Source organism: Vitis riparia, chromosome 7 (genome assembly GCF_004353265.1).
Source record: "Vitis riparia cultivar Riparia Gloire de Montpellier isolate 1030 chromosome 7, EGFV_Vit.rip_1.0, whole genome shotgun sequence".
Classification (NCBI taxonomy): Eukaryota; Viridiplantae; Streptophyta; class Magnoliopsida; order Vitales; family Vitaceae; genus Vitis; species Vitis riparia.
The window spans coordinates 14,288,683-14,316,290 of NC_048437.1; the positions used below are offsets into that span (position 1 = coordinate 14,288,683).

Here is a 27,608-nt window from a genome sequence, read left to right on the forward strand (position 1 = left end):
CAAATTTTATTAAACAAAGAGTGATAAATTTTTATGATCAATTTAGTGGTAATTTAATCCACTAAACTTTTGATGTCTACTATACTATAAATAAAATAATATAAATTTGAGTAATAACAATCCAAATTATCTTGGGGTATACTTAATTATAATGAATACAAGAGGTATAAATTTGGAAAAAAAATAGTTATTATTTGCCAAACTTGTGAAACCTGAAACTCATTTACCAAGTTGACTTAGTTTTTCCTGAGGCTAAACAATCCAATTTGCAACATTTGATCAAGAGGTTGTGACATGCATTGGAAATGAGCTCTTTAAATGTACAATCAGTAGGGCTGCAATTTGGGTTGATCAATTAGGTTGATGACTAACCCTAGCTCAACCCGAATTAAAAAATAATTAATCCAAATTCTAATCTAAGGTATTCAACCCAAGTATAACCTAACCTCATTTTTTAACACTCAAGTTGATTTCAGGTTGTTTGAGTTAAATTTAGGTTGATCGGGTTAGACTCGAGTTGTATAATTCAAAATTTATTTATGATATTATTTTAATGTATTTATATGAATATAACAACAAAGAATAAATATAAATTTATAAATTTTTTAAAAATAATGAAAAACATATAATATAATATAATATGATATTTTTCTTAAAAATAGAAAAAGAAGATGAATATTATTATATAGGAGAGGTTAGGCTCAAGCTAGGTTCGGGTTGTTTGAACATTAGCCCGAACCCAACCCAAATTGAGCTTGGGTTGAAAAAATCTAACCCAATTCAAACCCGAGTATTGAAGATGATTGCCCAAACCGGCCCGAACGTCGGGTTGGGTTTGGGTTGGATCGAGGCAGCCCACCCAACTTGCATTCCCAACGATAGTTCGAAATGGCCCGGTCCAGGCCCAGGCCATTATCAGCTGGACTGATTGTAAGCCCACGTTGCAGAGACAGATTCAAGGTTTGCAGTTTGGTAGCAGGACAAGGAGCCCGATCTCTATCTACGCAAAATCATTCAGACATTTCTTCTCCAAACGCAGCACGTCAATCGATTCTGAGATCAAGGTGCTGCTCCAATCTCTACTTCCAATTCAATGAATCGACCTCTAGTTTACATACAATCGTTTGGAGGCTGAGAAAACAATGAGAAAATGAAACAAAATTTTGAATGTAAAATTTCACAATCTAGGGGCTCCAGAATACAGAAAATGGAACTTTATCTGTAATTCATATGACTCTTTGGTTTGTTTGTTTTGGATTTTTGGCCGCGAACAAAGTGTGAGAGATAACATGGGTATCAAGATTTGGCTTTCTTTTATCTTTCTTCATTTTCTTGGTGACCAAACAGCGGGCTTGGATTTCACTCTGAACGCTTTATAAATCGGGAATGCTATTGCTGGAAGTTTTGAATTCTAAAGTTTCTCTTTGGAAACCTGTGGAACCAAGTTTGTATTACAACGAAATTTTTGTTAGACTGACCGTCTTTGCCATTTGAGAATGTTTTCTTGTATGAAGTTAGATTCAGTTTATATGCGGGGAAAATATGAGAAGTAATTAAAATTTTGAATTGTAAAATTTTCCTTCCAGAGTACAGAAAAATGTCTCTTTACATAGAGTCGGATGTTTTTTTGGAAGCAAAAGATGAGATATAAGGTACAACTGAAAAATATTATTACCTTTTTTTCCTCTATTTTCTTGGAACTATTAATTTGTCATTGATAAAAATTTTGAATTGGATTTCATTTTGGACTTCAGCTGAAGCTAGAATTTTTATAAAATTAACAATGTGGGAACATCATCTTGTACAATTATATATAAAAAAGGATTTGTCTTGAATTAATGCTCACTGATTTTACCATGGAAACATAAATGGTACCCACCACTTTGCCAATGAATCCCAATGTAAATACTCTTATACAAAAAAGACAAGGAAGAACTTCAAAGTGCAAATAAGTAAAATGGATTTAATTTTATCAATTGTAACTAATAAATAATAGAGAGGTGAATTTATTATGATTGTTATGATCAAATATTAAAGATTTGAGCAATGAGGGGAAGTAAGTGATAATAAGGTATTTTGGGAAGAGAAACGTCTACAAACTCTTCATACTTTATATAGTATATATCTATGTGTGTGTGTATGTGTGTGTGTGTGTGTGTTGAGATTTTCTATAGTTTGCATTAAGAAGATTTTTCTAAGCAATCTCATCTATTTTTAGATTTACTAATTTATCCCCTGATGAGGTTTTAAGTTAAAACATCAAGTTAGCCTTCTTTCGGCAATTGATTATCATAGGAACATCCTTGGTATCTCTTTACCTTTTCCATTACCCTTAGAAAAGTTCCACTATTGGGTTAGGTGTGTGTACATGAATGCACACAATGCAAGTGTGTACTTGGCCACATGTACATGTACACATACATATCTATATATAGTTTAATTAGAAATAGGAAATGAATAATAGCTTCCTTATTGCATGGCTAAGTGCTGAAAGAGAAGCACCCAATTCTGTCATTCCCTCTCCCTCTCCCTGTCTCTCCTCCTCTTTCTCTATCTCTCTCCAACGCATATTCGCTTGGTTATCTTTTCCTTTATGAGGTCATTTTTAATCAACCAACAATGTGATTAGGGTTTTCTTTTAATATTACGTTTCATTAACTGATGCTTTTTTGTCTTTTTAATAATATATCTCCAATTCACCTATAAGAAAATGTTAAAACTTTGGATAGTGGGCTTTGAGGTTTTGTGTGGTTAGTGTTAAGAGGTGTTTTCTAACCAATTCCTTGCTTTTTTAGATTTACTAATTTACCTTATTATCAGGTTTTAAATTGAAATGTCAAATTAGTCTTCTTCCATTATTGGGTTAAGTGTGTGCGCACACGATGCTTTCTCACACAATTGTGTGCTCACACACTTGCATGTGCATACAGATGCCCACATATGTGCATATATACTAGTGTAATCAGAAATAGGAAACCAATAAGAGCCACCCTGATGCACAACTGAGAGCTCAAAGAGAAGCTACCAATCTTCTTGCTCCGTCTGTCTCCCCCTCTCTCCCTCTATATCACTCCAATGCATACTGCCTCGGTTATATTTCCTTTATCACATTATTTTTTATCAATCGATAAGGTGATTAAGGTTTTCTTTTAATGTTAGGTTTCATTGATTGGTGCCTTTTTTAAATATCTTTAATTTTTCTGTGAGAGAATGTTAAATTGCCTTGAATGCATGTTTGTATCATCTTATATATTTTCTAAAGTTGATCTGTCTACTTGATTTTATTGAAGATTCAATTTTTGTTTTCTTGTTACTTCTATTCTTGCTATAAATAGAACTCGAAATAGAAGTTGTTTGTAAATTATAAATTTATCATATCTGCATGTGCACACTTATTTTATCCCTGGACAGAGAAATGACTTTTCAGGCCAGAAGGATGGAGAATAGGGTAGAAATTGGTAGGGTTAGTGGCAAGTAGTGAGCTCTATTGGTTGGGAGCACCTTTTTTGCTGCTGAGAATCCTAATTGGCTGGAGGACAGCATGTTTATAAGCAATTCTCAGTAGAGCTTGTTCTGGTCTCCGCAGAGCTTTGAGGATTTGATGGGATTGGAGGATGGCTTGCTGATTCCTGGTGCTCTGTTATCTGTGTTTGTTCTGCTGTGCTTGAACTGCACTATTTTGATCCAAAATGTTGGCTTCTCAAAGTGGCTGCTTGGTCCCGAGGCTCCTCTTAGAATAAAGGCTAATTGTATAAAATGGAAGACTAATGTTTTGGGTGGGGGGCATTTTATCCTTCACCTTCCCCCTTTTATTGAGATATCATATAAATTTTGAAGGGAATATTTCACCCTTATTTAGAGTAGTTTAGTTAGAGGTCTATCTTGTGATCCAGGGTTTTCAGCCCATTATATCCAGTTGAGTGACAGAGTATCTCCCTCTAGATAGCAGGCAATTCAATGGATTGCATCTATGGAGCGACATTTGGGCATATTCCTTCCCCTGCCTGAAGGATTAGTAAGTAACCAATTTACTGGAGAATCACATATGGAGAATCATGGGTCTTTCTTTTGTTGATGATCTTATAAGTTGTAACTAGTCATATTGAAGGTTTTCTTCTAGGAGTTGCAGTTCTTTATTAAAAACTAAAATGTATAGGAGATCTTGACACAAAAGCTTGGCACAGACTGAGAATGATGGTATTGCTTACGCGTGAGCATGTGCATGTTCCAAATACTTTTGTGTGGATTTTTTGTGATACCCATGTGGTGTTCGGTGAAAGGTGGATTGTTTGTTAGTGACATGGTGATGAACGGGATTATGATTATTGATTATTTGAAATCAAGATGGACAAGCTTGGGGATTTCTTTACCAAGTTGCAGGAAATTTAGACACATTTGAACCATGGAAACAACCTTGCAATTTGCTTGTTTCCTATCCAAAAAGGAAAAGAAAACCATGCAGCATATTTTCAATTTTTAGCAACCTAGAAATTGATGATATGAGTGACCTAGTATGGGGAAGCATATTGTGAATTTCTTGATGAGCATAAGTAGACAATGCATGACAAATAGGATTGGTGGTGTTTTTAGATAACATAGAGCACATATGAGTAGAGCATCTTCCAAACTTGCTAGGGTGGGATTGGTCATTGAAGCTGAGATCCTTGCTTTGGGAGAAGGCCTATGCATTGCAAGCAGATTTGGGCCTCAACAACCTCATGGTGTTGGTTTTAGAGATAGCATGGGTATCTTATGGGAATTGCAGACCATGCAAATTAGATTTGTGATTGTGCAAAGTTGATTAGAGTCTTTTGTAGGGTATTTCTTCCTTCTCAAGTTTATAGCTTTTGTTTAGACAGCTTATTTCTCTTTATCCATGTTTTGTTTTGAGGTTGCTCTTCTTTCTGAAGGATTATTCATCCTTCTTATTTTATTTGAATATTTCTAAAAATCCCAATTTTTAATGTTTATATATACGAATATAAAAAGTTTTAACATTTTCATCTTGAATTTTATTTATTTATTACTATTTTTTTAAAAAAATTCTTTCTTCTTTTCCTTCTAGCAATTCCTGAGGAAGAGGGGTTCAGATTTTGCTATGAGACATTCCCAGGTTTCCACTGAAAAATCAAACTGACTCAAATCCATCATCATACTCACAGCTTTTTATTGTATAGAAAAGGGCAAAAGCCATGAAGAGTTGTTGGAAGAAACGAGAACTCACATTTCTGATTCTCTATGCTCTCCTTTTCTACATTATCATCATTCGGCGCTCCCTTCAAATTTCTCATGGTACTTTCTGGGCTGACTTCTAAATCTTCACTTTTCAATTACAATTTCTTATATTTATATGTTGTTTTGCAGATTATTCTCACAAGGTCTTTGGTTTGCGTCCTGGGTGGGTTCCTGATCAGCTCAATGTATGTTGTCTTTGCCTTAATTTATTTGTCTATTGGGATTTATTTTATTTTGTTTTATTTTATTTATTTTTTTGGGAACTAGGTTGTTTGGTTTGTGGTTTTGATGGTAAAAAATTGTCTTCCAAAGGGGTTGTGTTTGAACCACTTTCAGTTTTGTGTTTCAATTTCTATTTTGATTGCATTTTTGCATGTTTGCAAAAGGACCCATTTTCAGGAAAAGTCACCAAAAGTTGATCCATTTTCTGGAAATATGATCAAAACGACTCATTTTCAGAAAATCCTTTGGCAAAATAACTGGTTTTGAGGAAATGTTTTCACAAATGACTCAAATTTTAGAGCTTATAAATTTTAAAAAATAAAAATGACTTAGGGTCTATTTGGTAATTGTTTTTTAAAACAGTTTTGAAAAACAATTTTAAAAAACTGTTCTCTAATGTTTTGTAGAATAAAAGTCTATTTGAAAACCTAAAATGTTTTTAACCAATTTTTAATGTTTTAGAATTTTTTTATTTATTTATATCTATTGCTTTATTTTTAATCATTCTCTATGTTTGTATAATTATTTTTTAAAACAGTCTTAAGAAAATAAGTGAAAACAATTGAAAGCAATTAAAAGATATTATTTGAAAACAGTCTATTTTCCATTTTTAAGAACAAAAAACAAAAACAGTTTTCTGATTGCCAAACATGTTTTCCTTTTTTCTTTTTTTTGGAGAACGAAAAATAGTTTTTGAAAATTGTTGCCAAACAAAACCTTATATTCTAAGGTTTTTTTCTTTTTCTTTTTTTGAGAATTTTTCTTGAAATTGTTGTATCAAATATTTATAGTCTCATTTTCATTTTTGTGTTCTAGAAAACAGAAAATAATTACTGAAAGGCCCATAAAATTTTAAATTCTAAATGGGCCTCATATGAGTGTTAGTTTATTCTAATTCAGTGCCATGACAGTATTTACACTATTAATGGTAAGATTAAAATAGCCTTTTTGTCTGTAGGATGTCTCTGATGCTCAATGGAGAAACTTTCGGGGGAATTTGCATATTCTTACTGTTGTTTTTGGAATTTTTGCATTTGTGGCCAATATGTTGAGGGCATATTGTCAATTAAAAGCAAAGGGAATGGCGGTAGTTTGGCTTTTGATATCTTTGATTTACCTAGCATATCTACATGGAGCCTGGTATTTGATCTATTCCTGTGTTTGTTGAATTCCTTTATGGGCTGTTTTTTTTTAACTTAATGCTTTTTTTTCCCCTTTTTGGTAGCATCATATTTGTCCTATCAATTGCTTCAGCTAATTTTCTTCTCGTAAAGGTGGGTCTCATGAAAGTTTTGGATGTGTCACTGTTTCTTTATCGTTGTTGTTGTTATTATATATCATTGTTGATGTTGTTATTTTGCAATTCCCTTACATTAAATTACTAGACTTATGTTTCTGCAGATATTTGCACGAACAAAGTACTTCTCATCAGCACTTTGGACTTTCAACTTATTTTTTCTTATATATAATCGTATTAATGAAGGATATTCATTCTCCACTTTTGGGTGAGCTCTCTAAGCTAGGATATAAATTATTGGTTACTTTGAGGAGTCAGATGTTCAACCCATGCCTACTCACTTATGATTGTAAATGCTTATTTTGCATAGGCAACATTGGGCTTATTTGGACAACTTCCGGGGTACCTTTAGATGGCATATTTGTTTCAACTTTGGTATTTCCTTTCCCTCTTTTATTTGTTGGGATTCTAGTTCATATAATGTTCATAATGCTTTATCCACCACATGCACAGATGAAGTTATATCCGTCTCTCTTCTTATTTTTATTTTATTTTATTTTTCTTTTTAAAGAAGAAATTATATGTATGATGTAAATTCAAAATGTGAGTAATGAAAAGGCCCATCAGCCTTCATTATTATTATTACTAGTAACTCCACATGTGTTGTGTTTGGTGTCTAATCTTTCACAGTCTCAAGCGTACAGAAGTGGCAAGTTATAGGTAGAGATTAGGTAACAATCTCAAAGTATAACCTCTCCTTATGACTCTGGATTCTAGAAAATTTCCCAGAACTTAATAAAAGATGGCACTAGATGGATTTGAATTGCACAAAAGAATTCATGTTATGTTGACTAGATTGTGCCATGTTTGACCTTCTGCAGTTGTTGAGTGTTGAATTCATTCTCTAAGATTAGAAGATTGATGAATCATGATGTTATGTTAATATGATTGTGCTCCATTGTTATACGTCGGCCTTCTGGGTGCTTTGACTCATTCTAATGAGTGTTCACATGTTTGCAGTGATAACTTGATTTTGATTTATCTAATATTTGCTGGTAATACTCAAGAGTATCTTCGTTGCTATCTTCATGAACTATTTGATATTTAACTGTTACCTAGGATGTGACAAGCTTATTTTTCTTTAAGTGGTAAGAGAAATATTTCGTTAAAAAGAAAGAAAGAGACACAGGTAGCTGATGAACAAAGAAAGTTTCCCCTTAGGCTAGAGATGAGAGCAGCAAGAAACTGAATGAAAGTGTATTAGCATGATTGAATCTGTTTTAAACAGAAACGGAAAAAAATACCTGAGGATAGATTTTGTACTCTGAATCATGATTCCAATGAAATCAACTATATGCATTGCTTTGTCTTATTGCTAAAGAATTTATGATTTTTTACTTCCATCAAGATGCATTCCTGGTTTTCAGAAGAACACTACTTCTAGCTGATTTTTACTTAAGATTTGTGGAAAACTTCTGCTATTCAAATGGAAACATTTTGCAAAAGATTTCCAAATTGTAAATTGAGAGAACGGCAAATATTATTTCTCTATATGGTTGTTTTTCCAATTCTGGTTTCAGGTTTATTTTGTATGACAGTTATTTTGCTCATGATAAGCTTTGGATATGATTTCCATTGGGCACATCAAGATTCTCATTTTGATCAGAAGATATTCTTTTTTCTGTGACTTTCTTTTTCTAAACATCTATAAGTATTTTTAGGGATTGGTTGCTCTCTACCCCCACTAAATTTTTAAAACCTTTTTATTAGTAAACTGGATTTCCAATATCTTAAGCTTCTGATAAAGGCAGGTTCATTTTACCAATTTCAATGTTTCTAAAGGACAATTTCCATCCAAATCCCCAGAATGATAGTTTTATGTTTTCCTGTAAAACCAATCTGTTTCGAACCAACACCTCTTGCATAATCCTTTTGTGTTTCCAAAAAATCACATTTGGTTGAAAGTTTTAGATGGAAGATTAGACTCTTTCACCAATCCTGTTATTTTTGTGGCTACAGGTGATAATTCATAATGCCTCTTTTTCCTGAAATCCCTATCTGTTAAGAAAAAATGATGTTAAGGTTGTAGGCTTCTGTAACAAGCAAATATCTCTTGCATAATCCTTTTGTGCTTCCAAAAAATCACATTTGGTTGAAAGTTTTAGATGGAAGATTAGACTCTTTCACCAATCCTGTTATTTTTGTGGCTACAGGTGATAATTCATAATGCCTCCTTTTCCTGAAATCCCTATCTGTTAAGAAAAAATGATGTTAAGGTTGTAGGCTTCTGTAACAAGAAAATATCTTGGTTGCATTTCCATATTCATCCAGAAAGTAGAAGTACCTTTCACCTTCTAAGGACTGCAGGCTGCTTGGGAGATTTGGGATGCCATCACTGATACTTGTTCCCAAATGGGGAACATAGCTTGAATGATTCTTGCTTTGTCAGAGACTCAAAATATCAATCAATGTGGAAAATGGGATAATACATCACCTCATTTTACTCAGATAGAATTATTGCTGGAGGAGTTAGGTCACCTCCCAGTGGCTTGATTTCCTTTTTTTGTCCTAACCAGTGCTAAAGGCTGCAGAAAGATCATTGAGTAGGCTCATATCTTTGAGTTTGTAGTCCTGATATCCAGAATATGGATGCCCTCAGATTCTTATTCTTGGGTAAGATCCTTCTTTTATTTCAATGGACTTATTGCAAAATTTGAAATAGGGAAATTGTCAAGAAATTTTGTCCTACCCAGTGCAAAAGGCTGCAGAAAGATCATTGAGTAGGCTCATATCTTTGAGTTTGTAGTCCCAATATCCAGAATATGGATGCCCTCAGATTGTTATTCTTGGGAAAGATCCTCCTTTTATATTTCAATGGACTTATTGCAATATTTGAGGGAGGAAAATTGTCAAGAAACTGTTAGTGTCTCATCCTTCCCCCTTGAGGTCTTTATAGCGCACCTATACTGGCAAAGGAGGTTGAGATGGTAGTAGTGGTAGAAGAAATGGTTGTTGTAGGAAAGAACATGTGACAGCATCTAATGGGTATAACAGTACACAGGATGCAATATGATTATTCTAGTTGCCTCAAGCATATATATATATATATACATCTGTGAATAAAGAATGTCTAGGGAAGAGGGGTACGCCCAATGTATATAGGCAGTATACACAAAAAAATAGAACAAAAAATACCGAAAGGCAACTACAAAAAAATTACCTTAAAAAACCTAAACTATCCACTGTTAAGGCTATTTAAGAATTCCATCAGTAAAAAATTTCCCATTTTCAATGAAACATGGGACCGTTTCCAAAGTGATTTAATGAAGTTCTTCTTTAATCTTTGATTTGAAAGCTCTTCTCCATTAAAAATTCTGTGGTTCTGCTCTTTCCATATGCACCATAATAGACATAGGGGATCCATTTGCCAAACATGGCGTCTAAACTTCCACTTGAGGAGGAGATTTTTTATTATAGCTGGAAACACCCATTTCAGGCTGAAGATTGCTAAAAGAAATGTCCATAGCTGCCTTGTTCTTTCACAATGAATCAAAATGTGGTTATTTGACTTTTCACTTGCTTTGCACAAACCACATCTATTGACCATCATCCACTTCCTCTTCATTAACATTTCTACGGTTAAGATCTTCCCTTGATATTGCTTCCCAAGTGAAAAAAAAGCATTGTCAAGGGAGCCTGAGAGCCCTGAATTTCTTTGGCTGGGAAATCCACTCTAGTTTTAGAGCACAAGGAACTATAATATGGCTTCACTCTAAAACTTCCTTTCCTATCCTCATTCGATACTAAGATGTTCTCCTTTATCTTGCATTCTCACTAAATAAATAAGTTCCAACAATTGGGTCACACCCTCCACTTCCTAATCTTGGAAGGGAATTTTGAATTGCTCCAATCCTTGGCCTCCATTTCCTCCTTTGCCAAAATCAGCAACTGTAGCATTCTTAGAAGAAGCTTGTTTGAACAATCAAGGAAATGCTTCTTTCAACTGATTCTCCCCACCAAAATTTTGTCCATATACCATTTTTTACCCAAATAGCTATCCTATAGCAGAAATCTTCCCAACCTTTTCCAATATCTTTCCTCATAGTCATGCCAAAAGTCTCCCTCACCTGTGCCTCAAGAATATTACAGAAACTTGTTGGGATTTGCTTTCCAAGTTTCATCCTTCTGTCATTAAGTCCGCTAAGGTTATTAGTACCAGAAACCTAGTATCTCAAAGTAATTTTTTTTTTTTTTTATAGGAAACGACAAAGGAATATATTGATAATATTAACATTGTAAGAGTTAGAGTATTAGGAATTTAGCCATTCTTGTACTTAGATTTTTTTTTTTTTTTTAGATAAGTGTGCGCATATATAAAACGAGGCAAAAAGCCACAGAGCATATAGGAAGTATACATAGTAGCCTAAGCAAAAACAACACTCACCACCCCTTAGGGAACGGCAAGCCATTCCAAAAAACCTAAAAGCGAAGAGGACTCTTCTCCCATATACACCCTAACCCAACTCCACAAGTTACAAACAAAAGAATTCTTAAGTTTCTGAATAGCTAGAGAGCCCCCCCCTGAAAGCTAATCTATTTATCTCCTTCCAAACTGTCCAAAAAATACACAACGGAATGGAAGTCCAAATCTTTTTCCTCTTTCTCTCCACAAAAGGGCCCCTCCAACTGACTAGCATATCTTTGACTTTCTCTGGGAACACCCAATTAGCCCCAAACAAGGCCAAGACGATCTCCCAGAGAGCCCTTACAACTATACAGTGTAAAAGAATATGATTTACATTCTCCTCTTCACAACCATACAAGAAACACCGATTTGGAAGATGCCAGCCCCGTCTTTGAAGCCTGTCCAAAGTTAGGACCTTCTCCCAAGAAGCCTCCCATGCAAAAAAAGCAACTTTGGTTGGGACCTTGTCCACCCAAATGCTCTTTTTCAGGAAAGAACTGACACTAGGGCCTGTCAACATCTTATAAGCATCTCTAATCCGAAAGCGGCCATGTTCCTCTCCTTTCCATATCACTGAATCCTCTTCATGAGAAATCCTCAAATCCCTCACCATATGCAACAGCTCTCCTAGGGCGTCCAGCTCCCAATCATTAGAGTTTCTAGAGAGTCTTATGTTCCAACCTCCTTGACCAAGGCTAGAATCCCACATCTCATTTACCGAGGCATTCCTTTGGGCCGCCAAAGCAAACAACTGGGGAAAAGCTTGGGACAGCACCTCATTTCCGCACCAATGGTCAGTCCAGAAACTAACCTTAGTCCCCTTTCCCACTTTGAACTCTATATTATCCCAACACCAAGACGACTCCTTCATGATATCCCTCCAAACCCCCACCCCAAACGTTCCGCGAGCCTCCTTTGTTCTCCAACCAAAACCCACATGGCCATACTTCACCCCAATCACCTTCCTCCAAAGGATTTCTCCCTCAAAGGCGAACCGCCAAATCCATTTCCCCAACAGGGCCTTATTCAAGAGATCAACTTTCCGAATACCTAGACCCCCACTCTCCTTTTGGGTACACACCACCTCCTAATTGATTAGATGGATTTTTCTTTCCATGCTTCCCCCTCCCCAAAGAAAATCCCTTTGTAATTTTTCGAGCCTTTTTGCAACTAGCTTAGGTATGCGAAAAAGAGACAGTTGGTAAATAGGCATGCTGGCCAAGGTGCTTTTAATGAGGGTAATCCTCCCGCCCTTTGACAAGTATTGTCTTTTCCAAAGGGCAAGCCTTCTTCTCAATCTTACTTCAATCCCGTCCCACATAGCCATGGTCTTGTGCTTGGCTCCCAGGGGCAGCCCCAGATAAACAGAAGGAAGGGCCCCCACTTTACACCCTAACTCCACTGCCAACTCATCAATGTCTTCCACCTCCCCAACCGGGATTACTTCACTTTTAGCAAGGTTTATTTTAAGACCAGAGGCTGCCTCAAACCACACCAAAATCCAGCTTAGGTAGGTAAGATGATCTTGCCTTGCTTCACAAAAAATAATCGTGTCGTCAACAAATAGTAAGTGGGAAACATTTATCTCCATTCCCCCCCTCCCTCGAAGCTTATGGCCTGAAATGAAACCCCCATCAACAGCCCTTCTTAAAAACGCGCTTAGCACTTCCATTCCCAACACAAAGAGGTAGGGGGAGAGTGGATCTCCTTGGCGTAACCCCCTAGAATTGGAGAAATAACCAGCTGGCACCCCATTGACCAGAATAGAGAAACTTGCAGTTGAAATACACCACCAAATCCATTTCATCCACCGGTCCCCAAAACCCATCTTGTGCATGACCTTCATGAGGAAATTCCAATTAATGCTGTCATAGGCTTTTTCAACATCCAATTTACATATCAGCCCTTTCTCTTTGCGTTTAAGCCAATAGTCAATCACCTCATTGGCTATGAGCGAGACATCTAAAATCTGTCTTCCCTTCACAAAGGCATTTTGGTCCGGCGAAACCACCTTGTCTAAAACCTCCTTAAGTCTATTGGCTAACACTTTGGCCAATAACTTATACAGACCCCCAAGCAGACTGATGGGTCTGAAGTCCCCCAAGTCCTCAGCCCCTCCTTTCTTAGGAATGAGGACTAAGAAAGTAGAGTTGAGACTCTTGGCAACGACTTTTCTTCAAAAAACTCCTTGAACAAGTCCACAATCTTCTCTTTCACGAACTCCCAACAAGATTGCCAAAAGGCCACTATGAATCCATCCGGGCCTGGGGCCTTATCTCCATTCATCCCCATCAGAGCCGCATGGATCTCTTCCTCAGTGAATGGCTATTCCAAACCTTCAGCTTCAGCATGGTTTAGCCTTTGGAGCTGCAGCCCTTCAATATTAGCTTTCCAGGAATGTTCCTCTGACAACAGCTGCTGAAAGGCATTCACAACCCCCTCTCTCACCTCCTGCTCCTCCTCCAGCCACCTCCCATTAATTTTAATATTTTCCATGGAATTATTTCTTCTATGAGCATTAGCCATCCGGTGAAAGAAACCAGTGTTCTTATCTCCTTCCCTAAGCCACAACTCCCTAGACAATTGTCTCCAATGCGTTTCTTCCAAAAGCACCCATTTTTTAAAGATGTCCTTGGCTTCTGTTTTCAGCTCCGTCTCTCTTTCAGTTAGGCTCCTGTCACTCTCCACCCTATCCTAAAATTCTACTTGTTGCAAGGCTAGGCTTTTGTTGACTTCCAGCCTACCAAACACATCCCTGTTCCAAGTTTTGATTTTATCCTTCAGAATCTTCAACTTTGTAGCCAATCTAAAGCTGGCTCTCCCCCTCCCCCCCACCTCCTGCCACCATCCTCAAAGAAGCTCCTTAAACCCATCAACTTTGAGCCACATATTTTCGAACCTAAAAGGGGAAGGGCCCTTTCTAAGCCCTCCACCTTTCAGTAAAATGGGAAAATGGTCAGAGGTTGGTCTGGGCAGCCTACACTGAATAACCCCACTAAAACAGTCAAGCCAATCTTGGGTCACTAGAAATCGGTCTAGTCTAGCCCAAACTTAATTATTCCTTCCCCCACTCCAAGAAGCCACCCCCCCTTGCAACGGAATATCCAGGAGCTCTAAATCATCCACCACCTGAGCAAATCTTCTCATGGCGTCAGTTAGCCTCCCCTGATTGCTCCTTTCCCAAAGGGATAGGGTAACATTGAAGTCACCCCCTAAGCACCAGGGATCATCCCAGATACCTCTTATAGCCCCAAGCTCTCCCCAGAGAGTCTCCCTATCATCTTTGGAAAGCGGCCCATACACATCTGTAAATATCTAGACCTTCCCATCCTCTACATTCCTAAGTCTGCATGAGATTGAGAATTGACCCATCTCCATCTCAAGGACTTCCAGGGTTCTTTTGTCCAAGCAAATTAGAATCCCTCCTACGGCTCCCTGAGCATCCAAAGCACCCCAATCAAGGAACCTCCCGGAGCCCAAGCTCCTCACCAGACCCTCTGTCATGGACTGAACTTTTGTTTCCTGGACACAAAACAGGTCAACTTTCTGGCTTCTGATCATAGCTTTAATCACTTTCCTCTTGGAGCTATCATTGACTCCGCGCACGTTCCAACTCAAGAGCCTTATTTTCATTGGACTTCCATAATTTGGCACTCTCTTCCTTGCACAGTGCACTTTTTCTTCTTCCCCCCCTCATAATTGACTGAACATTCAAGTCTTCTCAACTCTCTTTCAAATTTCGATTTTTCCAACATGACTTTTCTGTGAATTCTTTCCCTCCTCTTCCTAATTTTAACCAGAAACTCCAAAATATCTTTCTCTAGGCCTTCCGTCGAGAATCCCAGAAATTGACTGAACCTAGCCAAATCACTTTCCTCCCATCTCGCTTCCACCCATCCACTCTCTTCTTGAGGCATAGACCGGGCTAGGCACAAAGCCTTTCTATTATCCTCCATACTATCATTACTGATCTCTACCAAATCCCAACACTTTCCTTCAACCTGCTTTGTAGACCCAGTTCCATTGCATAGACTATCCCCCTTGGTTGAGTCCACAAGAGCCCCAGAAGGGTCGAAAGACTCCCTCAAAGGAGTCCGACCAAAAGGAGAAAAAGAGGGAGAAGGAGGGTCAAGAGCCACCATTCCAGAGGAGGAAAGGGCGTTATCATACCTTGCGTCTTCCTCCAGCAGGGCACAGTCAGTCCTGGAGATCCCCCCCCCCCACTGAGTCTCGTCCCCAGAGAGCCCCCACAGTCCGTCCTTCACCCAGAAAGGAGAAATAGCCGCGTCTGAGCCCCTCATTGGGCTTCGACTACGCTCCGCAGCAGAAAGGCCCTTCTTCGCTTGGGCCCTAAACAAAACAAATGAAGGTGGGCTTTGGTTGTCCAACCCAGCCCCTTGAAGAAGCCCCGTAGACTTGGCCTTTTCAGTGGGCTTCCCAATCCCAGGGTTAACCGGCCCAAACGAAATAAGCCCAGGGGAGTCAGAGACCTTAGACCACCGAGAGGGCTTTGCTTGGCCCAACAAACCCAGCCCGCCTGGAGACCCATCGTCTCTCCGAGAAAGGTCCGAGGTTTGGCCTGACCCGCTGGACTGACCCCGCGTCCCATCGGCAGTCAGCAGGATGTCCTCGAGCCTCGAACCCTCCATCACCACCGTCACGCGCTCGCTCACGCATGTACTTGCATCACCCCCTACCTCCTCTCCCGTTGCGACAGCCTTCCCTTTCTTACCAGTCGTCGACACTTTCATGACTGGCCTGACTTCCCACCATAAGGTGAGTGAGTAGCATGACTCTTCAACCCAAACCTCCACTGCATTGGGAGGAGTCTCACCGTTCCGCTTCACCAAGATTCGTGCCCACTGTAACTCCTCCATTTTTTCCGTTTGATAGTCAACCGCGAGAAATCCCCCACACGCCTCCCCAATCCTCCTCAAGATGTCTCGCTCCCACAGGGAAACAGGTAAACCTACCACCCGCACCCAAGCTTCACTGTTTTTCTCCCCTTCCCTCAGGCATCCCGTCTCCGGCCTCCACTTCTCCAAACGAAGAAATAACCCCCCGAACGAAATACTTCCAAGCTTAGAGACTTGCTCAGCCTCTGTCAACAACTCAAACTCCATTAAAACCTTGCCCCTCTTCATTTTTGCTAGCCCTAGATTTCCTTTGAGACTCCAGATTCTCGCTAACTGGGTTCCCCACCCTCTGAGATCGTCCCCCTTTATTGCGTTAGGGTTCCATGTCCCGACAACACAGTGTTCAAGTTTGGTTAGATTTCGACCCACTTCCTCCTTTGTGACCTCTACCCTTACTGCTGTTCTCTCCTTTCCCCTCGCCATGTTAGTCGCTTCCACATATGTCTTCGCCATGTTTGGCTTCGATCGTGGCTCGTCTTCCTTCTGACTCTTTATCCCTCCGTCTGCACAACCCAATCTCCGTAGAGTTTCCACCATTGATGCCCAACCACCCTTTGCTCCTCTTCCTTTGGGGATAAAAATGCTAAACCTCTTTCTCTCCAAGTCCGCAACCCCCAGATGGAGAAAGCAACCCCCTCTGTTAAAGTCGCGCGTCAGCGAATAATCCCTCCCATTCTCTTACCACTCTCTTACCCACCTACCCATCCTTACGTCCTCAATACTCATAGTCAGGCAATCGAGAACTATCCCAAGACTCACCGGACCTAGCCTGACCCACGATGAGATCCCTCATTTCCTTTCCACGATCGTGGCTTGTAGTCTACCTCTCCTCTCCTCCACCTCAACCTCAAACATTTTCAATTCCACGCCGAAGCCACCCTTCCTGACATTCTTCCCAGGCCTCGCATGAATCTCGCCCTCTGCAGTCTCTGTCGCTCCCCCATCGCCGCCACTATCCCTCTCTCTCACGTTCTTTCTCTCTCTCACCCTCTCTCTCTCCTCCATCTTTTTACCTCACATGAAATTTTAATACTCTTGTACTTAGATTTTGACTGAGAGTTAGCGAATAAAGTAACAACATTGTGTGAACAACCCTTATTTTCAAATTTTACTTCATATATTTCTGGAGTTCAATGAATGTACTTTTGTGGCTAAATTTCTTTGTGAACAATGGGAGTTTGATAAAAAATGTAAAAAGCTCTTATCCATTTATAGTAACAAAGTTGTCTCTTCAATTGATATGCTTCACATTGATGCATGGCCCCCTTTTCCTGTTATAATTTTGTGTTGATCTCATTATTTTGTTAAGTTCATATATACTTATTTTTAGTTACATGGCTTTGTCTGTTGAAACGTGAGAGCAATTTTTCGTTTTATTTTAAATTTTTTCATCAAATGGTTGTAACCTAGACCAATACTAAGATCAAGGATCGTTTTGATCATGGGGTTGAATACATGTATTAGATATTGAGATTTTATTCCTTGGATGAGGATGTTATTGATTAACAATTTTGCTCATTCTCTAAAGCTAGAATATTGATAAATAATGATGTTTTCTGCGCACATTTGTGCTTCTAGGTAATATGTTTGCCTTCTGGATGGGTTGAATGTGTCTGAAATTCTGAATAGCTATCCTGCATTATCAGATATTTGCTAGTCAAAACTAAATAGCATCTTCATGGCTGCAATTTTGATTATTAGGATGTTTATCTAGTACCTATTGCTTAAAATGCTAAGCCACATAATTTGTTAAAAAATAAGGAAAGAAGCAGAGATAGCTGCTGAACAAGGAAATGATATCCTCATTTAGATGGGCAGTGGAGCAGCAAGAAACTCTATGACAGTATGTTAGAAAGACTGAATTTGTTGAAAATCCTTATAGATTTTAGACCCTGAATCATGATTCTTATCAGATTTGACAATATGAAATACAATTTACTAGTAATAAGGTTTATGACTTTGGACTTTCATCAATGTTTTTGCCAAAAGAACTGCACTTGTAGCTGATTCACGCTCAAAGTTTCTGGAAAATAGAATTATTGTCTTTGAGATGGGAGCATGATGTTAAAATTTCAACTTGTAAAATTTTCATGTTTGGTTTCTGGTTTATTTTACATGACAGTTATTTTGCGCATGATAAGCTTTGGATATGATTACCATTGGGCTCATCAAGGTTCTCATTTTGATCAGAAGGTATTCATTTTGCTGTGGCTTTCATGCTCTGAATGTCTTGAGTGCATCTGAGGGATTGCTTAGATTCTGGCCAAATTAAACAACAGCTGGTTTTTGAGTTTCTGTACCTTGTGTGTTAGGAAACTGACACTGCAAATGTTTTAAGTGCAAATGTTTTAAGATAGACTTTTGGCGGTGGAAATTTTGACTTATCCACAACAATCTTTCTAGAGAACAATTTTCATCCAGATCCTCAGATTAATAGCTTCTATTTCCCTTAGAACTGAGCCATTTTGGCTAATACCTTTAAAATAATATTTGTGCTTCCACATATCAAATTGCACATAGAAGATTAAACCTTCCTCTGATGTGTTGTGTCCTATTTCTGTAAGTCATAATTTATCTTGTGTCCTTGCCTGAAACCCATTCCTGTGATTGCAAAGCCTTTGGCAGGGAGTGGTGGTAGGTAAGTATGGGAAGAGGGGAGGGTTTGCATTAAAGTAAGTTGAAGTTCCTATGGGAAGGGGCTCTGGAAAGGGATAAGGAGAGGATAGGAGGATATTTCAAAATTTATTTGCCATAGAGTTGGCTATGGCACGATGTGTGGTGTCTTTGTGAGTATTAGAAAATCTTTTCAGAGTTGGACTTATTTAGTATTGTAGGAAAGGATAATGCAAGTAGGTATGTTGATAAGAGACAGAAGGGTGTTTGAATCCAAGGTGCCTTAGGAATTTCCAAGATTGGCAAATGGATGTGGCTGATGATTTTGTGAGAACAGTTAACAGTTGGAGATACAAAGAGAGTGCAGATGACAAAGGATGGAAGTTAACGAAGAGAGTGCAGGTGGAGGGAAATGAAGGAGTCTATTTCAGGATGAGAACTGCCTGGTTTGAAACTGAGGGACATATTTCTTTTATCTTTATTTGTTTGCATACTTGAACTTGTAGCTACTCTCCTTCATATTTTGTGGATAGATTGAGTAGAGGATGACGGCAGGGTATTTTTTGTTTTTTATAGTGCTGCCATTTCACCATTTTTCCCTTTCCTTTTCATTGCCTGCTTCATTTTTCTGTATAACTTGTTTACTGTACTGGTATTTGGGTTATAGCCCCTTGTGATATTTCAATGTATTTTGATCTTATACTTATCAAAAAGGAAAAAGTACTCCAGAGATTTTGCAATTTTTTAATGGGGAGACTTCATTAAATTTTCGCAGACATCACTAGGTTATTAATCATGGCCAAATCTTAACCTGAGGATCAAAATATCAATGGAAATGCCAATTGTTTGGATATGAGTAAATGTTGAGAAAATATCGATATCAGAACATTTTTGAAAAGATATCTTCTAGGTTTCATTTTTGGTGTGTTTACTTCATTTTTGTTTGTTCTTTCTCTTTATCTTGGCCAGAATGTTAGCTCATCTTTCCTGTACTTTTTCTCACTATTAATGATTTGCTTGTTTGTTTCCCATGAAAAGTACAAACTTGATAGTTTGGAATGAAACTTTAGCAAAGTTTAATTCAGTTGACTACACTTATTGGAGTCTAAATATTATTGAACAAATAGGGTTGAATACATTTTACCCCCTCAACCTTTGGTGTGTTTTATGCTTTGCCCCCCTAATATTTAAAACCCAACATTTTGCCCTCTAAACTTGTTAAAGACCAACACATTCCCCCTAATTACAAACCCTTCATAAAATTATAAAAGGGACTACTTTTTCGCACTCTAGTTTGAATACTAGTTTGAACTTGGGTAGAACTAACTTTGAATTAGCAGCCTTGAAATGGGATTTCCCAAACGTCTTCAAAATAAAGTAGCTACCAATTTTTATTTTTGACTTTTGAAAAAATGTATGCTTGGCTATTTGTGATTTTCGAACGCACTTGTGAAGTGTGACAACTTTGAACTTGGACAATAGATGTTTTTCATTCCATTTCAACTTTGTTTCTTCATTTAACAAATTGTTCATTGATTTTTTAATAAGTTTGGGCGGTAAAATATTGCTCTTTAACAAATTTTGGGGGTAAATTGTTGAGTTTTGAATGTGAGGGAGCAAAATGTAAAACACGCCAAAGGTGGAGGAGGTGAAGTGTATTTAACCCGAACAAATATGTGTAAAATCAACATATTGATGGATAATTGTATAGTTTAATACTCTAGTATCATAACATATAAAGCAAGTCAATACTTATTGGTACCACATGGAGAGAAATTTGAAATTTTTGAGAGAAATAATGAATCTCAAGATTTTGGATGTTTTATTTATTCATTTGATAACCGGGAATCCAACCCGAGTATGAGGTTGTTGGAAAGGAGAATATTTAGCTGAGATTTATTGTTGATCTCTAAGGATTACCTAGTTGTATTTTATGTCAACCCTATAAATTAGGAAAGTTAGTTGTATAGTTATTTTGTCCCTTTTTTGGTGTCTTATACAGCCTATAAGTAGTGTATGTGTATATCATTCTCAGTATCAATGAAATACCATTTCACTCAAACATTTCTCCCCTAGTTTCTTACAGAGATACTTATACCAAATGCCAAAACGCAAACCCATGGGCTTGCCCCTCTATCCTACACCACCTAAATACCAAGGAAGTTTGAATTCAAGACCTTAGGTTCGTCATTAGAGGGTAGTACCATTGAACTACGCCCTTGAGGGGATGTTTTTGGAAATTTTCAAAAATGTTGTAGAAACTTTTTTGAGATATCAGAGATATTTCATGAATTTCTTCCTATTATTTATCTTTTATTTTTCTAAATTAGAAACAAATAATTCATATATCATTGAATTGCACAAGAACATACAAAAACAAGGATGAGTTATCCTTCCCAAAAACAAAATGTGATAGAACTGTCCATGGAAAAGGCTGTTAGGATAAAAATTATTATATTATAATGGTTTATTAGTAGTCTTTTGGGAAAAAATATTCTCTGTTAAATTTGTAGTGTACTGCCAAAATTTGAAAATATAGATGATATTTTGTTATTTTTTATAGCTTATGTGCTAATTTATTTGGAAATAAGGGAAGTAGATTTAGATAGAGAGGCAAATGACAACCCATACTACAATGCAGCTAGATAAAGTTGGTATAGATTGTTCTGTGGCTGAAAGTAAGGTTTACCCTTTTCTAAAATGTATCACAGACCAAGCCATTTTTAGGAAGCTGACATTGAGTCTGGTGTTCAATGTCTGGTGGATTATGCTTCTAATTTCTTTGAAACTTATATCCTGTCATTAGAGTATGCTTCTATTCCTTGATAGCAGACTTTTTTGTAACCAAGCCATTTTTAGGAAGCTGACATTGATTCTGGTGTCACAATGTCTGGTGGATTATGCTTCTAATCTCTTTGAAGCTTATATCCTGTCATTAGAGTATGCTTTTATTCCTTGATAGCAAACTATTTTGTTTTTTTGAGTTGAGGTTTGCATGCTTGTTAACTTCAAGCTTATGTTATTTTATTTCTAGCATTATGTATCCTAGGACCTCATTTTGCATCGATTGATAGATCTTTGCCTGTAATTTGGTCTTTTAAACATTTTTCCACCTGTAATCCTTTGGGGGTTAAGTTCATCCAAGTGCTAATCTCTTTATTGCTTTATGTTGCATATATGTCTCCCATTGTTTAGGGATTTATTATTTATTATTTAGATGCTAGGTTGCTAATATTTTGCCTTTCTGGTGATTGCAGAAGCACATTCAACGCTGTCATATTTGTAAAGCAGGGAAAGCATGTTACTTACATTTACAGGTTAGCTGTTGTTTAAGCATGAGTTTGAGCATTGCTTTAGCTGCTGTATCCTTCTTGTATGTGTGAGGAGTAATATTGTTGTTTAAGAAGATTTTTTATGCTTCCTCAGGAGAGAAGTGTCCAGAATGACAAGTTCTCCTTTAGCATATACTTGTGCTATTTGGTGTATGCACCACTTTACATTGCTGGCCCAATTATCAGCTTCAATGCTTTTGCTTCACAGGTCTGTGAATTTCTTTTGGAATTCTTTTCCTTTTCATTTTTGAATCATTATGTTCCATTTGAAGCATATAGCCAATAATAGTCTGCACGCAGAGGTTTTGGTATTATTCTTGTTCCTTTGTGGAGCTTCTCCACAACCCACCACTGAGCCCAGTCCTGCTGTTTCAATGGCGACAATCCAGAGAATGATGTTAGAGATCTGTTAATTTTTAAATGAGAAAATAGTTATACTGTTTCAATGGCTGTAGTTTGAAGGTCAAATTCATAGTCTTCTATTAGATGTTACTGAATCCCTGCATTTCTGGGAAACAAGCATGAATGATTCAAGCTATGTTGCATGGGTTTGGTTATGAGTGTTGGCTGCGGGTATGTGTCTAGGTTTTGGATCCTTCACAACCCAAATTTTAGGATACAAGTACTCTGCTGAAAGGAGTAAAAAAAATAAGGCATGGGTGCTAGGATACAGAATTACAAAGAAAAATCAATTAAAAAAAAAATCAAAGTGAAGATATCCTTTTTAAAAGCTCCCATCTTTTCCCTCTAATTCCCTTTTTTCCTCTTATCCATAGATGTTCTTACAAAAATGCACTTTTGAGCGAACTCTTCTTTTTCTCTAATGTAATTATTACTAAGAAAGTTGAAACAATAAAAGGATATTAATGAAAAAAATCAAACAGCTACACCCAAAGTAAACTAGGAGTGTCCAACAAGGATCTTATACCCACACCCATGTCATGTCATGTTGACAAGGATATGTTGGGTGAAATTGAAGGATCCAGGTATCATAGGAATCAAGTTATTGCTTTAAATGATTGTTTAAACAAACTGTAGGTTGTTATAATTTTTCCTTTGGAGTCTGTCATTGATTTTATGATGTTAAGAACTTATTATAGAAAATATGTTTAATTTCTTTAACATCGGGTAATGTTTTTCAAATGACTTGGGGATCTAGAGTCGATTATTGAAAAGTAAATATAGTTCAATATTCTCTGAGCATTTCTAAATTGAATTGCTCCCAAACAATATTCCTCTACTTGCTAAGATTGTCTAAATTACTTCTGAACTGTGGTGAATTACTCCCATTTTCCTCTGTACTGCCTTGTTTTGGTTTTCCCACATTAAAGGGAATAACTCCAGTATTCTCAATTATTAACAGACGGATTTTATGTTTAAGCTGAATGTCTCAATCTTTATGAATATGATCCTGAGGAACCTCATCAATTTACCTCTGCTGTTCTTGCAGTTAGATATGCCTCAGAATAATTATTCAGTGAGAGATGTGTCTTGGTACGGGTTACGCTGGCTCTTTAGTCTTTTCTTAATGGAACTAATGACACATCTGTTTTATTACAATGCCTTTGCAATCAGGTAAGACTGTTATAAACTCAATACTACGCCATAGCATGTGAATTTTTTATGTATTGTTCAGTGATTGAATCTCTTTATTCCACTGTTCAGTGGCTTGTGGAAACAGTTGTCTCCTATGGATGTTTTCATCATTGGTTATGGGGTAAGAGGTGATCTTTAAAATATTACATGTTTGCATTCATTAAATGTTAGTGTGTTGGTTTTATTTTCATTAGTTGAACTAAGATTGTTGAATAAATGAGATGAGTATCTATTTACTTTAGGGTAGAAATGACAAATTGTTTGCAGGAAATATATAAGGAGATTGAGTTACAACCATGAGTAAGAAGAAATTACAGAGCCTTGGGCTCTGAAAATCTGAAAATGAGACCTCTATAAATGCATAAAAGTTTCAAGAATTTATATCGTAATATGTCTATTACAGTCCTTTTAGAAGTTCTAATTCCATATAAAGACCCTCGGATTCCTCTCCCTTTAAATGAACCATATTTTATGGCTAACAACGTCTCCATAAAAGATGCCTGTTCAGGTTAAATTTCTAGTAATCTAACAGACTATGCAAACAGGTATCTTAGACATGACACATCTATTATAGAAGTGAGGACGAAACTGTACCCTATTTCAGTAGAAGAAGTAGCAATGAATTGGTGGATGATCATAAATGTTCTTTTCTGTTGAAAGATTGCTACTTATGTAAGAATAGAGAACTCCAAAATGATTGGTGATTAGAATAAAAATCTGCAAAACTTTCCAAGTAGTAAGTACCTATCTACAAAAGACATGTGAGGAATTTCTATCCACAACATGAAAACTCTGAATGTGTAAAAATGCCAAAGGGTCTAAGGAATCGGTATCAATCACTCAAATTCTACAAAAACTTGGCAACCATGCTATTCTGTGTCAGATACTCCTTTCAAGTTGGAGAAATTCCTGCCTTAATTTTTGGAAGTTGTTGGTGAAACTCCTGGCAGACGTTACTTTATCTGAAATTTGAGTTGTGGCATTGTAATAAGAATTTCCTCTTATGTATATTCTTATTTTGTTCCAGGTTTTAAACTTCATGTGGCTAAAGTTCTTTTTGATGTGGCGCTACTTTCGATTATGGTCACTGGTATGTTCATTGAAAGCATATAATTTTCTTTTATTTTGTTTCTAATTAAATCTGTGTTGTGGATGGACTATTATTTGATCATATTTATCTGAAATTTCAGTGGTAACAAACTTTTAGTTTTAGAATTGGTGTCTGAACACTCATGGGAAGAAGTTTTTTCTTCTATAATTATGTGATTGTAGATTTGTGGCATTGAGGCCCCTGAGAATATGCCAAGGTGTATCAATAATTGCTACAACTTGGAAAGTTTCTGGAAGAACTGGCATGCTTCCTTCAACAAATGGCTTGTTAGGTTAGCTTTCTACTTTTTCACTTTTAGCATTTCTTGTATTCCTGTTATTTTTATTTTTACAAAATTTGTTTTTAAGTACATGTACATTCCTCTTGGGGGCTCTGAGAGAAAGCTTCTGAATATATGGGTTTATAGTTATTTCATTCTTACAAAATTTGTTTTTAGGTACATGTACATTCCTCTTGGGGGCTCTCAGAGAAAGTTTCTGAATATATGGGTTATATTCACATTTGTTGCTATATGGCACGACTTAGAGTGGTACTACTTGCTTTTTCAAGTTTTCCAATGTCACTTTTTCCTTGACAGTGAAAAAGAAGTTTGAAATTTTTAAATCCTACTCCTCATCTGACAGTGTATTGGTTTTGACCTTAGGAAGCTTCTTTCATGGGCATGGTTAACGTGTTTATTCTTTGTTCCAGAGATGATACTGAAATCATTGGCAAATGCATTTCAGGTGATGTGTATTTTCCGAGTTGCTATTTACTCTAATTTACTTCATTTTCCCTCTGATTATAAACATTTTATCTTGCTTACGAGGTTCTGATTGAACCAATTCTGTCACCATAAATTGGCAGCTAATGAATGTCAATATTATAATTAAATCCACATAGTTGTGACTGGGGATGTACCTGGTGTGAGTTGAGTACATTGGTGGCCAACGAAGCTTGATCCCCAAATAACCTGATGCTCTCCTGTGCTTCAACCTTAACTTAGTCTAAACCAAAGGTAGTCAAGTGTAATTCTTACCCTAGACCATGTCCTTTTGCATTGGATTGGCTTGTATGAGACATGGGTGTGCTTGCATTAGCATATTATGCGTTTTTCAAGTGGGTAATGAGGGAAACAAGTAAGGATATGCCACCAACTTAGGATCTTGTGCTTAAGAGCCTAAAAGCATCAGTGAGCTAAATAGGTTGTTTACCTAAATTTGTAGTCATGTAGACCTATAAGCTACATAGGGTAGGGTTATGGATAGTACGAGGTAGAAGGAGGCGGCCGGCACTCTCGGAAAGTGAGAGAAAGATATGGGTTAGGGTAGGATGGAGGGGCTCTTTTGTGGGAAAGAAAAGGAAGGTGGCGTGGCAATTGGGACCGTTATGCTTGTTTTGGGTTATATGGAAGGCTAGAAATTCAATTGCATTTGAGGATTGTGGGCTGTCCATTCAAAGGCTGAAAGTATCTTTTGTGTATTTATTGTGGTCGAAAACCAAATTGTGGATAAAAGATGGTCCTTCGACCTTAATAGAATTTATAGAGTGGGTGTGTATGCGTTAAGGGAGAGGATTTTTTTTGTTTTGCCTTGTCCTTTGTTGTATGGGCCCTTTTGTAAGGGGGTAAGTCCCTTTATACCGTAATTCGGTGGGTCGCTACTTTAGCGCCTCTTTGCAATACAATCATATACTTATTGATCAAAAAAAAAAAAATGGAAACCATTAGAAAGGATTGGAATCTTTGGCTAGTAGAGTTGCTTTTTTAGTTGGTAATTGGTGGAGAGTGAGATTTTGAAAGGTCCAGTGGTGTGGTGATGAACCACTATGTACTACCTTCCCTTCTCCATCTATTGCTACGTCAAAGGATGCTTGGGTGGCAGATGTTTTGAAACTGTAATATGAAGGGGGTTGTTGGGCCCCTCGCTTCACTAGGCTTCTAAATGATTGGGAGGTAGAAATTGTGGAACACTTAATATCAAAATTGCAATGGAGGAGGATGCGAATGGAAGAGGAAAATAAGGTGATTTGGATAGGGTTGAAGAATGGCAAGTTTTTTGTTAAAGCCCTATACTCGACTTTGGAGTCGGGAAGTACAATTTCTTTTCCAACAAGTGTTATTTGAAACTCTTGGGTGCCATTGAAGGTAGGCCTTTTTGCTTGGGAGGCTAATTGGGAAAGGGTTTTAACCTTGGATCATTTAAAGAAGAGAAAGTGGTCTTTGGCAAATAGATTTTTCTTGTCATTTAGAGGAAGAATCCATTGATTACATCCTTATTCATTGTGTCAAGACTAGGGTTTTTGGCATTTGTTGTTCTCCATGTTTGGCATGTCTTAGGTGCTTCCCTCCACAGTTGGAGAGACGCTAGTAGGATGACATGACTCTTTCGTGAGTAAAAAGTGAAAAAAGGCATGGCGGGTTGTTCCCTTATGCTTGTTCTAGACAATCTGGAAGGAAAGAAACAGTGGATTATTTGAAAATGAGGACCATTCTATACAAGGGCTGAAACACTATTTTCTCTGATATCCATGAGCTTGGTCTAAGTTGTTTTTATGTTTTGGTCTTCCTTTTATGGTAGATTTTGTTGACTGGTTCGACTCTTATTGAGGGGGGTGATGTTTTTTGTTGCCTCTCTGTTTTTTTGTAGGCGTCTTTAGATTCCCGTTGTATACTTCCTGTATACTTTGGGGCACCTTGCTAACTTTTCTTGTTTATGGCATCCTCTTGCTTTAGTCATAATAATTATAATAATAATAAAAATAATCTACATAGGATTCACATAAGTAATGGATAACATCAACCACTACACTATGTTTGATTCAAGGAAAGTATCAAGTAAACAAAAAAAAATGCTAAGGAAAATGATTTTTTTATATTAGATTTTATTATGAAAAATACAAA

At 37.3% G+C, this 27,608-nt stretch overlaps 1 pseudogene; it reads left to right on the plus strand.

Moving 5' to 3' along the window:
• The first annotated feature begins 962 nt into the window (after positions 1-962).
• Positions 963-27,608, plus strand: part of LOC117919224 — a 52,874-nt pseudogene continuing 26,228 nt past the window's right edge.